Consider the following 13,120-nt stretch of genomic DNA (forward strand, 5'->3'; position numbering starts at 1 on the left):
TAGCACAATCTTTACACTTGATAAAAGAGTGTGCAAGATACACTGCTCAGAAAAATTACGGGTACATGACTTTGGGCGTCTGCCACACACCATTGAGCAATAAAGGAGGACTGGCTATGTTACCAAATTATAACACTGTCTTTCACATATTAAGTACAGAACAAAACATCGTTGCATCCTCGTTCGTGTCTCACAAGCGTCGAAAACAAAATGAAAACAATCATTCACCCTGTCATTCTGAGTTATTTTCATTTGACTCTGAGAGCTTCAATAGCGCGTGTGCCCTGTGTGAGCGTTTATCATTGCGAGACACCTAGTGGCATGTTCCATGTACGTCTGTGGATATGATCCTGAGGTATCCGCTCCCATTCTTCACTGAGACTCTGTGATGGAGCAGAAAGACCACGGACACGACTGTCAGCCATGACCCACATATGAGCGCTGGTGTTTGGGTCGGGGCTCACCGATTGTCACTCGATTACTTTAATACTCAGGCTTCGCAAGACATCCATGGTAACGTCCGCTCCATCGGTCCTGGAATTCAGGGCCACCACCGTACGCAGTAACCACCAGATGGTTCAACACGATCTCTTCAATGTAATGTCAGGTGGTAACGTGGACCGTAGACAACGGCGACCCTCTCCACAACAACACAGAACCTATGCCGAATCTGTCGATTTCGTGAATAACATTTGGCAGGTACTACTCACCACAGCTCTTCACACACGAACACTGCCATCATTTTGCATGAGAGAATATCTGGGCTCGTCTGTGAATAACACATTTCGCCAGTGATGAAGTTGCTAGTTGACATGGGCACAATAGAACTGAAGGCGAGCTGCAAGATTTTGTTTCAAACGGGGTATTCGAGCAGGATATCTACACTACTGGCCATTAAAATTGCTACACCAAGAAGAAATGTAGATGATAAACGGGTATTCATTGGGCAAATATATTATACTAGAACTGACATGTGATTACATTTTCACGCAATTTGGGTGCATAGATCCTGAGAAATCAGTACCCAGAACAACCACCTATGGCCGTAATAACGGCCTTGATACGCCTGGGCATTGCGTCAAACAGAGCTCGGATGGCGTGTACAGGTACAGCAGCCTATGCAGCTTCAACACGATACCTCAGTTCATCAAGAGTAGTGATTGGCGAATTGTGACGAGGCAGTTGCTCGGACACCATTGACCAGACGTTTTCAGTTGGTGAGAGATCTGGAGAATGAGCTGGCCACGGGAGCAGTCCAACATTTTCTGTATCCAGAAAGGCCTGCACAGGACCTGCAACATGCGGTCGTGCATTATCTTGCTGAAATGCGTATTGTTACGAGCCAGTTGCTCGGCCACCATTGACCAGACGTTTTCAATTGATGAGAGATCTGGAGAATGTGCTGGCCAGGGCAGCAGTCGAACATTGTCTGTATCCAGAAAGATCTGCAACATGCGGTCGTGCATTATCCTGCTGAAATGTAGGGTTTTGCAGGGATCGAATGAAGGAATGAAGGGTAGAGCCACGGGTCGTAACACATCTGAAATGTAACGTCCACTGTTCAAAGTACCGTCAATGCGAATAAGAGGTGACCGAGATGTGTAACCAATGGCACCCCATACCATCACGCCGGGTGATACGCCAGTATGGCGATGACGAATGCACGCTTTCAATGTTCACCGCGATGTCGCCAAACATGGATGCGAACATCATGCTGTAAACAGAACCTGGATCCATCCCAAAAAATCATGTTTCGCTATTCGTGCACGCAGGTTCGTCGTTGAGTACACCATCGCAGGCGCTCCCGTCTGTGATGGAGCATCAAGGGTAACCGCAGCCATGGTCTCCGAGCTGATAGTCCATGCTGCTGCAAACGTCGTCGAACTGTTCGTGAAAATGGTTGTCGTCTTGCAAACGTCCCCGTCTGTTGACTCAGGGATCGAGACGTGGCTGCACGATCCGTTACAGCCTTGCGGATAAGATGCCTGTCATCTCGACTGCTAGTGATACGAGGCCTTTGGGATCCAGCACGGCGTTCCGTATTACCCTCCTGAACCCACCGATTCCATATTCTGCTAACAGTCATTGGATCTCGACTAACGCGAGCAGCAATGGGATACGGTAAACCGCAATCGCGATAGGCTACAATCCGACCTTTATCAAAGTCGGTTCAATGGTTCAAATGGCTCTGAGCACTATGGGACTCAACTGCTGAGGTCATTAGTCCCCTAGAACTTAGAACTAGTTAAACCTAACTAACCTAAGGACATCACAAACATCCACGCCCGAGGCAGGATTCGAACCTGCGACCGTAGCGGTCTCGCGGTTCCAGACTGCAGCGCCTTTAACCGCACGGCCACTTCGGCCGGCATCAAAGTCGGAAACGTGATGGTACGCATTTCTCCTCCTTATACGAGGCATCACAACAACGTTTCGCCAGGCAACGCCGGTGAACTACTGTGTGTGTATGAGAAATCGGTTGGAAACTTTCCTCATGTCAGCACGTTGTAGGTGTCGCCACCGGCGCCAACCTTGTGTGAATGCTCTGACAAGCTAATCATTTGCATATCACCGCATCTTCTTCCTGTCGGTTACGTTTCGCGTCTGTAGCACGTCATATTCGTGGTGTAGCAATTTTAATGGCCAGTAGTGTATTTTGTAGGGTCCATTCTCGTAACCTGTTCATTACCATTTGATTGGGCACAATGGTCCAATGGAGATCGTCTTGCAGTGCTGTAGCGGTATCAATAAGACGCCGGAACGTAGAGATGCCCAGATATCGGTCCTCAAGTGGCGTTCTAATGCATCGGCGACCTTTGCCAACTGACCTTGTGTACTGACCTGTCTACCCGTAACGTGTCCACAACCTATGGACGACACAATGAGTGGCATTGGCATCTGCAGCAACATAACCAAAAGTCGATCCTTTTTGGATCAAACAGATCAACCTTGCAGCTTGCATTGCATTAAGATGTTGCACTGCATGTGCTTGGTTGAATACAACGTCCACAAATGACAACTGCCATCTATGTCCATCACTATAAAACACTGTGGTACCGGTTCTTACTTCCTTCTGAGGGATCACCTAGCACTGTAATGCATAGCACAGACAATAGATGCCGAATGATTTTAATTGCCTACGTTGAAAGCGAAGATCTCGGGCCATATAGTAAGACACAAGGGCAGCCTGTATCAAATCAGATCTAAGACACCGGACGTTGATACATGTTTTTCCCTAATTCATTTGAACAGTGTATTACTGTAAGTGGTGCAAGCTCTCTTGTAGATGAAGCCAATCGAACAAACTCATTCTGGGAGGGAGAGTACTTATACTGCAACAACATCTAATATTACAGAACACGCTTCTATCAAATTAATAAGAAACTTTCAGAAAACGTGAAAGTGAATAAAAAATATTTAGAACTAACGAGACACTAAACAGCTAATACCACTTCGTAATTTCACAGCTCAGCGTCTCTACCCACTACACTATGCTGACCTTCCAGAAGGTTCGACCATGATTTGTGGATTACCGTCAGCTGAATGTTTCAGTCGCCGGTATGTGACTAACAGACAATCATACCAAGAACAATGCATTTATGATGGATCTTCAGTGTGCCGTTGGTTGCCTTGAAATGCAATGTTTTCTTAGCAAACAAGTTACTTTACGAAAATTCTTTAGCTACCAACTTGATGAATCCTGTTATTTTATTACAACAAATGGTGGCAATAGTGACGCATTTTTGAGGGATACTCAGACTGCTGGCACCTTGAAATGACATTTATTCATAGGATGTTAGTTATAACACAAAACCTACCAGATAAGGACTTCAACTGAAATCCAGTATGACATCTCCCAACACTCTACTGATAAGAGAGATGGCTTCCATGTGACTTAGGTGTCGTTCTTCCATCTCACTGGTCTACATTCAAGTCATGTTCAGAATATCTGACATGATTTATTGTGCTCTGCACATTCAAAAGAAAATCCGCAGTGTGCTTTTTCCACACTTCGACGTTACAAACTCAGCACTCTAATCGTTGGTATTCGAATGCACAGTCCATGTGACGACTGCTTAAGACAGGTTTCTGTGCCAAAAGTTTGGTCTCCTTCTGTGAAAGACATCTACAAGAGCTACAGTTATTTAATTTTAAAATCTCAGAAAGGAGGCGCTGACAAACTGTTTCGACAGTGTCGCTTGCAGAGATTGTTGGGAAGTAAGATATGGGAATATTAAATTAAAGGAGAATCGTTTATGGACACACAGTGGATCGACTGTTAAAGATGAAGAAAAGACGTAGGTGTTTTTATTGGTGATAACGGATGCTTGACAAAAAAAAAAGTTGCTAGTTGCACAGACGAAAGGTACGAAAAGTTGCAGAAATGAGAACAGCGGGAAACGTTACATCAGGATTGAAGGTCAGGTGGCAGATGAAGGAATTCTGCTACCTAGCCAGTAAAATAACCAACGACGGACGAAACAAGGAGGACATCAAAAGCAGACTAGCAATAGCAAAAAGGGCATTTCTGGCCAAGATAAGTCTACTAGTATCAAACATAGGTCTTAAGTTCAAGAAGAAATTTCTGAGAATGTACGTCTGGCGTACAGCGTTGTATGGTAGTAAAACATGGACTGTGGGAAAAGCGGAACGGAAGAGAATCGAAGCGTTTGAAATGTGGTGCTACAGACGAATGTTGAGAATTAGGTGGACTGATAAGGTAACGAATGAGGACGTTCTGCGTAGAATCGGAGACAAAAGGAATATGTGGAAAACACTGACAAGTAGAAGAGGCAGAATGATAGGACATCTGTTAAGGGATCAGTTAATGCATCCCATGGTACTAGAGGGAGCTGTAGAGGGCAAAAACCGTATAGGAAGGTAGAGATTGGAGTTCAAGAGCAAATAATTGAGGGCAAAGGTTTTAAGTGCTGCTGTGAAATGAAGAGGTTGTCAAGGAGGGGAATTAGTATTGGTGGAGAGCGTCATCAAACCAGTCAGAAGACTGATTACCAAATAAAAAAAAAAGGTCATTCCTTTCACCTCTAGCAGTACCTGCAATGTGAAAACTGCCACACTGCACTAGATTCAGAGTCCACGTTAAACTGTAGATCTCCCTATAATTAACTTGGTGGGTATTTCAACATCGGAGAAAGAGAACCGCATACCAAGAGCTGTGAGGACGAGGCGTGAGTCGTGCTTGGGTAGCTCTGTTGGTAGAGCACTTGCCCGCGAAAGACAAAGGTCCCGAGTTCGTGTCTCGGTCCGACACACAGTTTTAATCTGCCAGGAAGTTTCATATCAGCGCACACTCCGCTGTAGAGTGAAAACCTCATTCTGGAAGGGCATACCACTTCCAATGAGATCACCCCTAGTACCGAAATGTGGTCTTCAAACCAACCTTCGGTTCATGAAAGCTTTACCTATATGCTACCCAAATCCGAGCTTGTGATCCGCCTCTAAGAAACTTGTCTTCAAGAAGATGTTAACCCTAAATTCCAGTCTTTTTTCAAAATTAAACCCAACAAAGTGAGTCAGCATCCTTGCTCAGTGACAACAACGGTTCCCGACAGACCACCGAAGTTAAGCGCTGTCGGGCTTGGCTATCACTTGTGTGGATGAGCGTCCAAGTCTGCCAAGAGCTGTTGGCAAGCGGGAAGCACCCAGTCCTGAGGCCAACTGGGGAGCTACTCGATCGAGAAGTAGTGGTTCCGGTCACGAAAACCGACAACGGCAAGAGAGTGGTGTGCTGACCACATGCCCCTCGATCTCCGCATCTAGTGACGTCTACCGGGTGAGGATGACGGCCGGCCGGTGTGGCCGAGCGGTTCTAGGCGCTTCAGTCTGGAACCGCGCGACCGATACGTTCGCAGGTTCGAATCCCGCCTCGGGTATGGATGTGTGTAATGTCCTTAGGTTAGTTAGGTTTAAATGGTTCTAAGTTCTAGGGGACTGATGACCTCAGATGTTAAGTCCCATAGTGCTCAGAGCCATCCGACCATTTTTTGAGGATGACTGGGCGGTCGGTCGGTCCCGTTGGGCATTCCGAAGCCTGTCCTGGCGCAGAGAGAGGAGTAACAAAGTGACATCACACTGGTACACTTTGATCGGGTAGTTACAGATCCTTCCTTTGCTCCCTATACCGTACAAAAGTGCCCGCTGAACAATGTGTGAGATTGGTGGCGGCGTTGCTTATAATCTTACCCACCTCCCCGCCACGAATCCTACTTCAGCGGAAAATCCTGTGGCCCCTCGCGCTCGCGTCACTCAGAAGCACTCGACAGGCAGGAGCTTTGATGTGGACGAGACGTCAGAAGTCGCGGCACACCTCTCACACGCCATTCCCCCCCCCCCCCACCCCCCCACAAGGGGCCCTCCACGCGGCCGCCAGTGCAGGCCAGGAGCACCTGGGCGCACCTCGGCCCCGGGCGCTGCCTTAATGACGTCCTCGAGCCGCAGCAAGTGGTCGGCCGGCGCCGGGCCCGCGGGGCTCAACCCCTTCTCGCGCGGTTGCAGGCGCCGCCGCCAGACAGCGCCACCCGCCGCGGTGGTGCTGCGGCGTCGCGACGCCTGTTTCAGCTGCCAGCCGCCGTACCGCCTGCCCTTAATTGCGAATTCCTCTGCGACGCCCCTGATCACCCTCGTGGTGGAACTGGCAACGCTTTCGGACGTCCCTCGCACACCAGCTGCCGACACAAATCGCTTCCAGAGCTCTTCCCCATAACAACGAGCACCCATAACCTCCTGGACCTATTACTTTCCTAGTTAAATCTGCTAAATATTGCTGTACTTTTTTCACATATATACGTTGCGAGGTGCCGGGGCTAGCAGTGTATTTAACACTAAATTCTTCTAGAATCTTCATATGTAAATGATGCTCTAAGCTCCCCTTTACTAACTCCGACTTTTGCTGTTGCACATGGATTAAGAAGAAACGCGAACTGACTGTAGTCGACCGTGCAAGTGGAGTAGAAAAGAGATTGGCACCTGCAATAATTTAATTTGATAGAAATTAATTAAATAAAGGGAAGTTTCATTAACGTAGTGAGAAATGAAAGGGTTGCTTTACCGATCCACAGAATGAAAGTTCTGTCCAAAAATAACAATGTGATTTATTATGACCAAACTCAAAATAATAAACAAAACACATGAAACATTTAGAATACGTCAAATTGGATACTCAAATAAATGCTGTGAAGGTGAAGTTGGCCACAAACTAGATTGTGACATTTATCACGAAGTGGTAAGTGGAGCCAATTCCTTGCAACTCAAATCTTAAGAGAAACACCCAGCCAACCCAACATTAATTGCTGCTACAGTAGTGAGAACTCAGAAAATGAACACCCAAGACAGAACAAAGTTAGAAAAGACGAACAGGTGCGCTCTGCTGAGCTTTGATTATCACCTAGCAAAATTCCCTAATCTGCTGGTTCTGTGGACATACACTACCAAGCTGTCTTCTTAACTGCAAGAACACGATCTGGCGTACCGGAGGCGATGGCTGGTTGCTTCGACGTCCCGTCGTGGTGGTGATAATGTCGCGACTTTAGCCCGAAACAAACTATCCTGGTCTAGCAATACAAATGCGCCTCTGAGGGAGACAAAGAAGGCCCACCACACAATCACTGATGGTACAGTGATTGATTTTAACAAGCGAAGTCACACAGTAACTCCGATATAGTCAACTTTAGCCAAAACTGCTCAAGACAGAAACATAGGCCGCTTGTACACAGAACACTCAATTGACAACTGTACTCGGAAAGTTACGTTGAAGTCGAAATTTCAGCAACTTCGTCAAACAGTTGCAATTAAACAAAAGTATATTAGACAGCCAACGGAAGGCAGGCTGTCCAGAGCAGCGAGAGCTCAATCTTGTAAGCTACTCCGACCGAAAGGCGAGAGCCGACCCTCTCAAGAGCACCCGTACAAGCAGAACACAGAACATTCCCGCCCCCACGACAGTGGCCGTGGTTAAACGTTCCAATCAGCAACTCGAAAACTGGCGGAAAATTCCACTCTATTGCCAACTCAGTACTAGTCCACCAATGGAGATACTTGGCGCCAATTTCTGCGCCGATTTTGCTACGTCACGGAGCTATCTCGTGAGCAAGCCAATCACAGTTATGATTTTGGAGAAAACGCGGGAATTAGCCCGCCAAGACGCCTGGGAACACAAGTCATTCCCACACCTGGCTGGTAGCCCGCAAGAAAGTATTTTCACTAAGTTTCTGCGAAGTAACGGAATCTCTAGCCCGGCCACTCAATCAGGCCCCTGTGGGCGTGTCGCCGCCGCTCTTATGACAATGTCGGCGTCTGGAAAGCATCCACTCGACTCCCTCACACCCGTTGGCTTAACCCTTTCAAAATCAGCACAGCCCGCCTGTCACCGGACCACCCAGGTGACTAGAGACGCTTCGTGGGAAGTCCGCGTGTGAAGGAATAGCAACTTTTCACCATATGCAATTAGAGAGGAAAATCGAATTACTCAGAGTAAGATAGAAATATGAGAGGGGGCTCATGTCATCTCTCAACGTATTAAGTAAAGGTTATAGATCGCAGAATACAGTATCACCCAAGTGATACGTTCAGCATTGCACAAGAACCAACACTGGGGAGTAGGCTCCAATCGCCACGGCCCGTTACTCGGACTTCGGTAGGTCATGTACCGGTTTTAGTTGAACTATATTAGAACAAATAAGCCCTCGGTCACAAATATTAAGTCAAAATTGACCAGGTTTCGACGCTACTATGAGCGTCGTCTTCAGAATTAAACTAACTGTTCTAAAACATAATAGGTATATAAGACATTAATAAACTGAAGTGGGTACTGACTGGACAGAGATGCAGTACTTACAAGTCACATTCTAAAAAAAATTTAAGCCGGAAAGGCGACAACATGAAAAGTTGTAGATAAGATAAGATGGTGAGCTTTAAGGGCTGCTCGTACCTGAGTGAACACGGGTTGCAACAAAACTCTTATTTACAACTTTTCATGACGTCGCCTTTCTGGCTTAAATTATGTGACTTGTAAGTACTGCATCTCTTTCCAGTCAGTACACACTTCAGTTTATTAATGTCTTATATACCTATTATGTTTTGGATAGAAGTCTGAGAAAATCATTGCGCCATTGAGCAAATGATGCTGCACCTACTGACTAACTGAGATACTTTCGCTCGATGTCAGAGCTGCATCTGGTAGTTGCAGTCTGTACCTGACGGCCAGGATGATGAATGGTTTCATCTATGGAGTATTGCAATCGCTGACCAATCGACGATGGGAATCTAAGTATCGTCATCAGTTACATCAACAGCCTCTGCAGGCAAAACAGGAGTTTCAGGGAATCAAGAACACCTGCCAACATGAGTAACTTAGAAGGAGATATTGTATACCAGTTAGGTTCCTTTCAGATTATGCTGATGCATCAGCTCCATACTTAACAATCATTTACAACCGCTCCCTCGACGATAAATCTGCGCCGCGCGGGATTAGCCGAGCGGTCAGGGCGCTGCAGTCATGGACTGTGCGGCTGATCCCGCCGGAGGTTCGAGTCCTCCCTCGGGTATGGGTGTGTCTGTTTGTCCTTAGGATAACTCAGGTTAAGTAGTGCGTAAGCGTAGGGACCGAAGACCTTAGCAGTGAAGTCCCATTAGATTTCACACACACTTGAACGCGTTTTTGACAAATCTGTAGCCTAGGCCTTGAAAGTTGCACAGGTCACACAAATATTCAAGGAAGGCAATAGGAGCAATCCACTAAAGTACGGACCTGTGTATGATTAAAGTCGATATTCAACAGGGTACTGGAACACACAAAGTGTTCAAACATTATAAATTACCTCGAAGAGAACGGTCTGTTGACTCACAATCAACTGGGATTTAGAAAACGTCGTTATTGTAAAACACAAGTAGTTCTTTACCCACACAAAGTGTTGATAGCTATCGATAAGGGATTTCAAACCGATTCCTTATTTCTAGATTTCCAGAGGGCTCCTCGCACCATGTAATCAAATTGCATGCTTATGGAATATTATCTGAGCTATGCGACAGGATTCGTGATTTCCTGTCAGAGAAGTCGCACTTCGCAGTAGTTGACGGTAAGTCATCGAATAAAACAAAAATGGTTTCTGGAGTTCCATAAGGTAGTGTTACACGCTCGCTGCTGTTCCCTTTTGCACTACTGGCCATTAAAATTGCTACACCAAGAAGAAATGCAGATGATAAACGGGTATTCATTGGACAAATATATTATACTAGAACTGACATGTGATTACATTTTCCCGTAATTTGGGTGCATAGATTCTGAAAAATCAGTAGCCAGAACAACCACCTATGGCCGTAATAAAGGCGTTGATACGCCTGGGCATTGAGTCAAACAGAGCTTGGTTGGCGTGTGCAGGTACAGATGCCCATGCAGCTTCAACACGATACCACAGTTCATCAAGAGTGACTGGCGTATTGTGAGGAGCCAGTTGTTCGGCCACCATTGGCCAGACGTTTTCAATTGGTGAGAGATCTGGAGAATGTGCTGGCCAGGGCAGCAGTCGAACATTTTCTGTATCCAGAAAGACCCGTACAGGACCTGCAACATGAGGGCGTGCATTATCCTGCTGAAATGTAGGGTTTCGCAGGGATCGAATGAGGGGTAGAGCCACGGGTCGTAAAACATCTGAAATGTAACGTCCACTGTTCAAAGTGCCGTCAGTGCGAATAAGAGGTGACCGAGACGTGTAACCAATGGCACTCCATACCATCACGCCGGGTGATACGCCAGTATGGCGATGACGAATACACCCTTCCAATGTGCGTTCACCATGATGTCGCCTAACACGGTTGCAACCATTATGATGCTGTTAACAGAACTTGGATTCATCCGAAAAAATGACGTATTGCCATTCGTGCACCCAGGTTCGTCGTTGAGTACACCATCGCAGGCGCTCCTGTCTGTGATGCAAGGTCAAGGGTAACCGCAGCCATGGTCTCCGAGCTCCGAGCTGATAGTCTATGCTGCTGCAAACGTCGTCGAACTGTTCTTGTAGATGGTTGTTGTCTTGCAAACGTCCCCATCTGTTGACTCAGGGATCGAGACGTGGCTGCACGATCCGTTACAGCCATGCGGATAAGATGCCTGTCATCTCGACTGCTAGTGATACGAGGCCGTTGGGATCCAGCACGTCGTTCCGTATTACCCTCCTGAACCCACCGATTCCATATTCTGATAACAGTCATTGGATCTCGACCAACGCGAGCAGCAATGTCGCGATACGATAAACCGCAATCGCGATAGGCTACAATCCGACGTTTATCAAAGTCGGAAACGTGATGGTACGCATTTGTCCTCCTTACGCGAGGCATCACAACAACGTTTCACCAGGGAACGCCAGTCAACTGCTGTTTGTGTTTGAGAAATCGGTTGGAAACTTTCCTCATGTCGGCACGTTGTAGGTGCCAACCTTGTGTGAATGCTCTGAAAAGCTAATCACTTGTATATCACAGAATCTTCTTCCTGTCGGTTAAATTTCGCATCTGTAGCAGGTCATCTTCGTGGTGTAGCAATTTTGATGGCCAGTAGTGTATATACAACGGTTGAGGAGACAATCTAAGCTGCCGCCTTGGTGGATTGCAGATGATACTGTTATTTATCACCTAGTTAAGTCATCAGGAATTACAGTTTTGAACAATTTTTATTGAAACCGAACCAGAGACTCTGTTTTCTTGGCAGAACATTTAGAAGATGCAACAGATCTACTAAAGAGACTGCTACAATGTGCTTGTCCGTCCTCGTTTGGGGTACTGCTGCTCGGTGTGGAATTCTTTCCAAATGGGGTTAAAGGATTACATCGAGAAAGTTCAAAGAAGGAGAGCACTATTCGCATTAATGAGAAATAGAGGGAGTGTGTCACTAAGATGATAGAGGATTTGGGGTGAACATGATGAAAGTAAGTGTTTCTTGTTGTGGCGGGATCTTCTCACAAAATTTCAATCACCAACCTCCTGCTCAGAGCTCGCATGGAAAGATGAAGGCGTTGGTTTTTTCCCGCACGCTGTTCTAGAGTGCAGTAATAGAGAATCATTGTGAAGGTGGTTCGGTGAAGCCACTGCCAGGCACTTAAGTTTGACTTGCATAGTAAATAAGTAGTTGTAGTTGTAGATACAGATGTGCAGTGTGTAGTTAGTGCAACACGAATTAGTAGACCGAACATTTTTCAGCAAATACTAGCTTAATGTTAGATATGTGAACAGTATACTGTAACCCTTTATCAGATAGCTAACACTAACGACAAGACAAGACAATACACGACGACACAGTATTATAAAAATTTTCAATCATAGAAACTGTCCTGTCATTAAAGACAAACGCATTGCCGATGAACTTGAGGGGAAATATATTTGCACCCACTACGTGCCAAACCATCACGAACAATGTGATCTATAAACCATGACTTATGCTAGCACATCGCGTGATTTTACTGCCATTTTCATGTGTATGTCACTTCAGTGTGGGTATCTCTCGAAAATGGTCTTTTAAACCTAAAGATGTTGTATAACTAAGAAGAGATTTTACTGAATATACTGCCTAAGTGGAGAAATGTCGCTTTCATGCAACAGATGTATGACTGTACTGTACACATGAAGAAGATATACAAAAGACGGTATTTACTTATTTAGAGAAATTAAAACCAAGACATATGACGGGTAGTTGATGTTCCCTTCATAAACTGGGAATAGAATTGCCAAACACAAGATCATCGTTGCTAAAAACAGCTACTGCTAGCCATCAGTGGTCACTCATAAAGAAATTGTGTCTGGCAGTCGCTCCGTTGAGCACTATATCCACACAGAAGTGTGCAATTGAAAAGGCCATACCTGTACATTATGCACACACATTCCACGCTCTGCCCAGACGCCACAGCCGCGCGGGGCAGCTGCTCGGTCCGGGGCGGCAACGGCTTGCGCGGGTCCCCCCGTCCGAAGTTCGAGTCCTCTTTCGGACATGGGTGTGTGTTGACCTTAGCGTAAGTTAGTTTAAGTTAGATAAGTAGTGTATAAGCCTAGGGACCGAGGACCTCAGCAGTTTGGCCCCGTAGGAACTTCTCACAAATTTCCAAATTTCCGAACGCAA

General features: G+C 46.2%; 1 protein-coding gene across 1 annotated transcript in view; it reads left to right on the forward strand.

Moving 5' to 3' along the window:
* LOC126456654 (reversion-inducing cysteine-rich protein with Kazal motifs) overlaps positions 1-13,120 on the forward strand; it is a 350,749-nt gene that overhangs the window by 92,300 nt on the left and 245,329 nt on the right. The gene's annotated exons all lie outside the window — the stretch shown is intronic.

Source organism: Schistocerca serialis, chromosome 2 (genome assembly GCF_023864345.2).
Source record: "Schistocerca serialis cubense isolate TAMUIC-IGC-003099 chromosome 2, iqSchSeri2.2, whole genome shotgun sequence".
In the NCBI taxonomy this organism is placed as follows: domain Eukaryota; kingdom Metazoa; phylum Arthropoda; class Insecta; order Orthoptera; family Acrididae; genus Schistocerca; species Schistocerca serialis.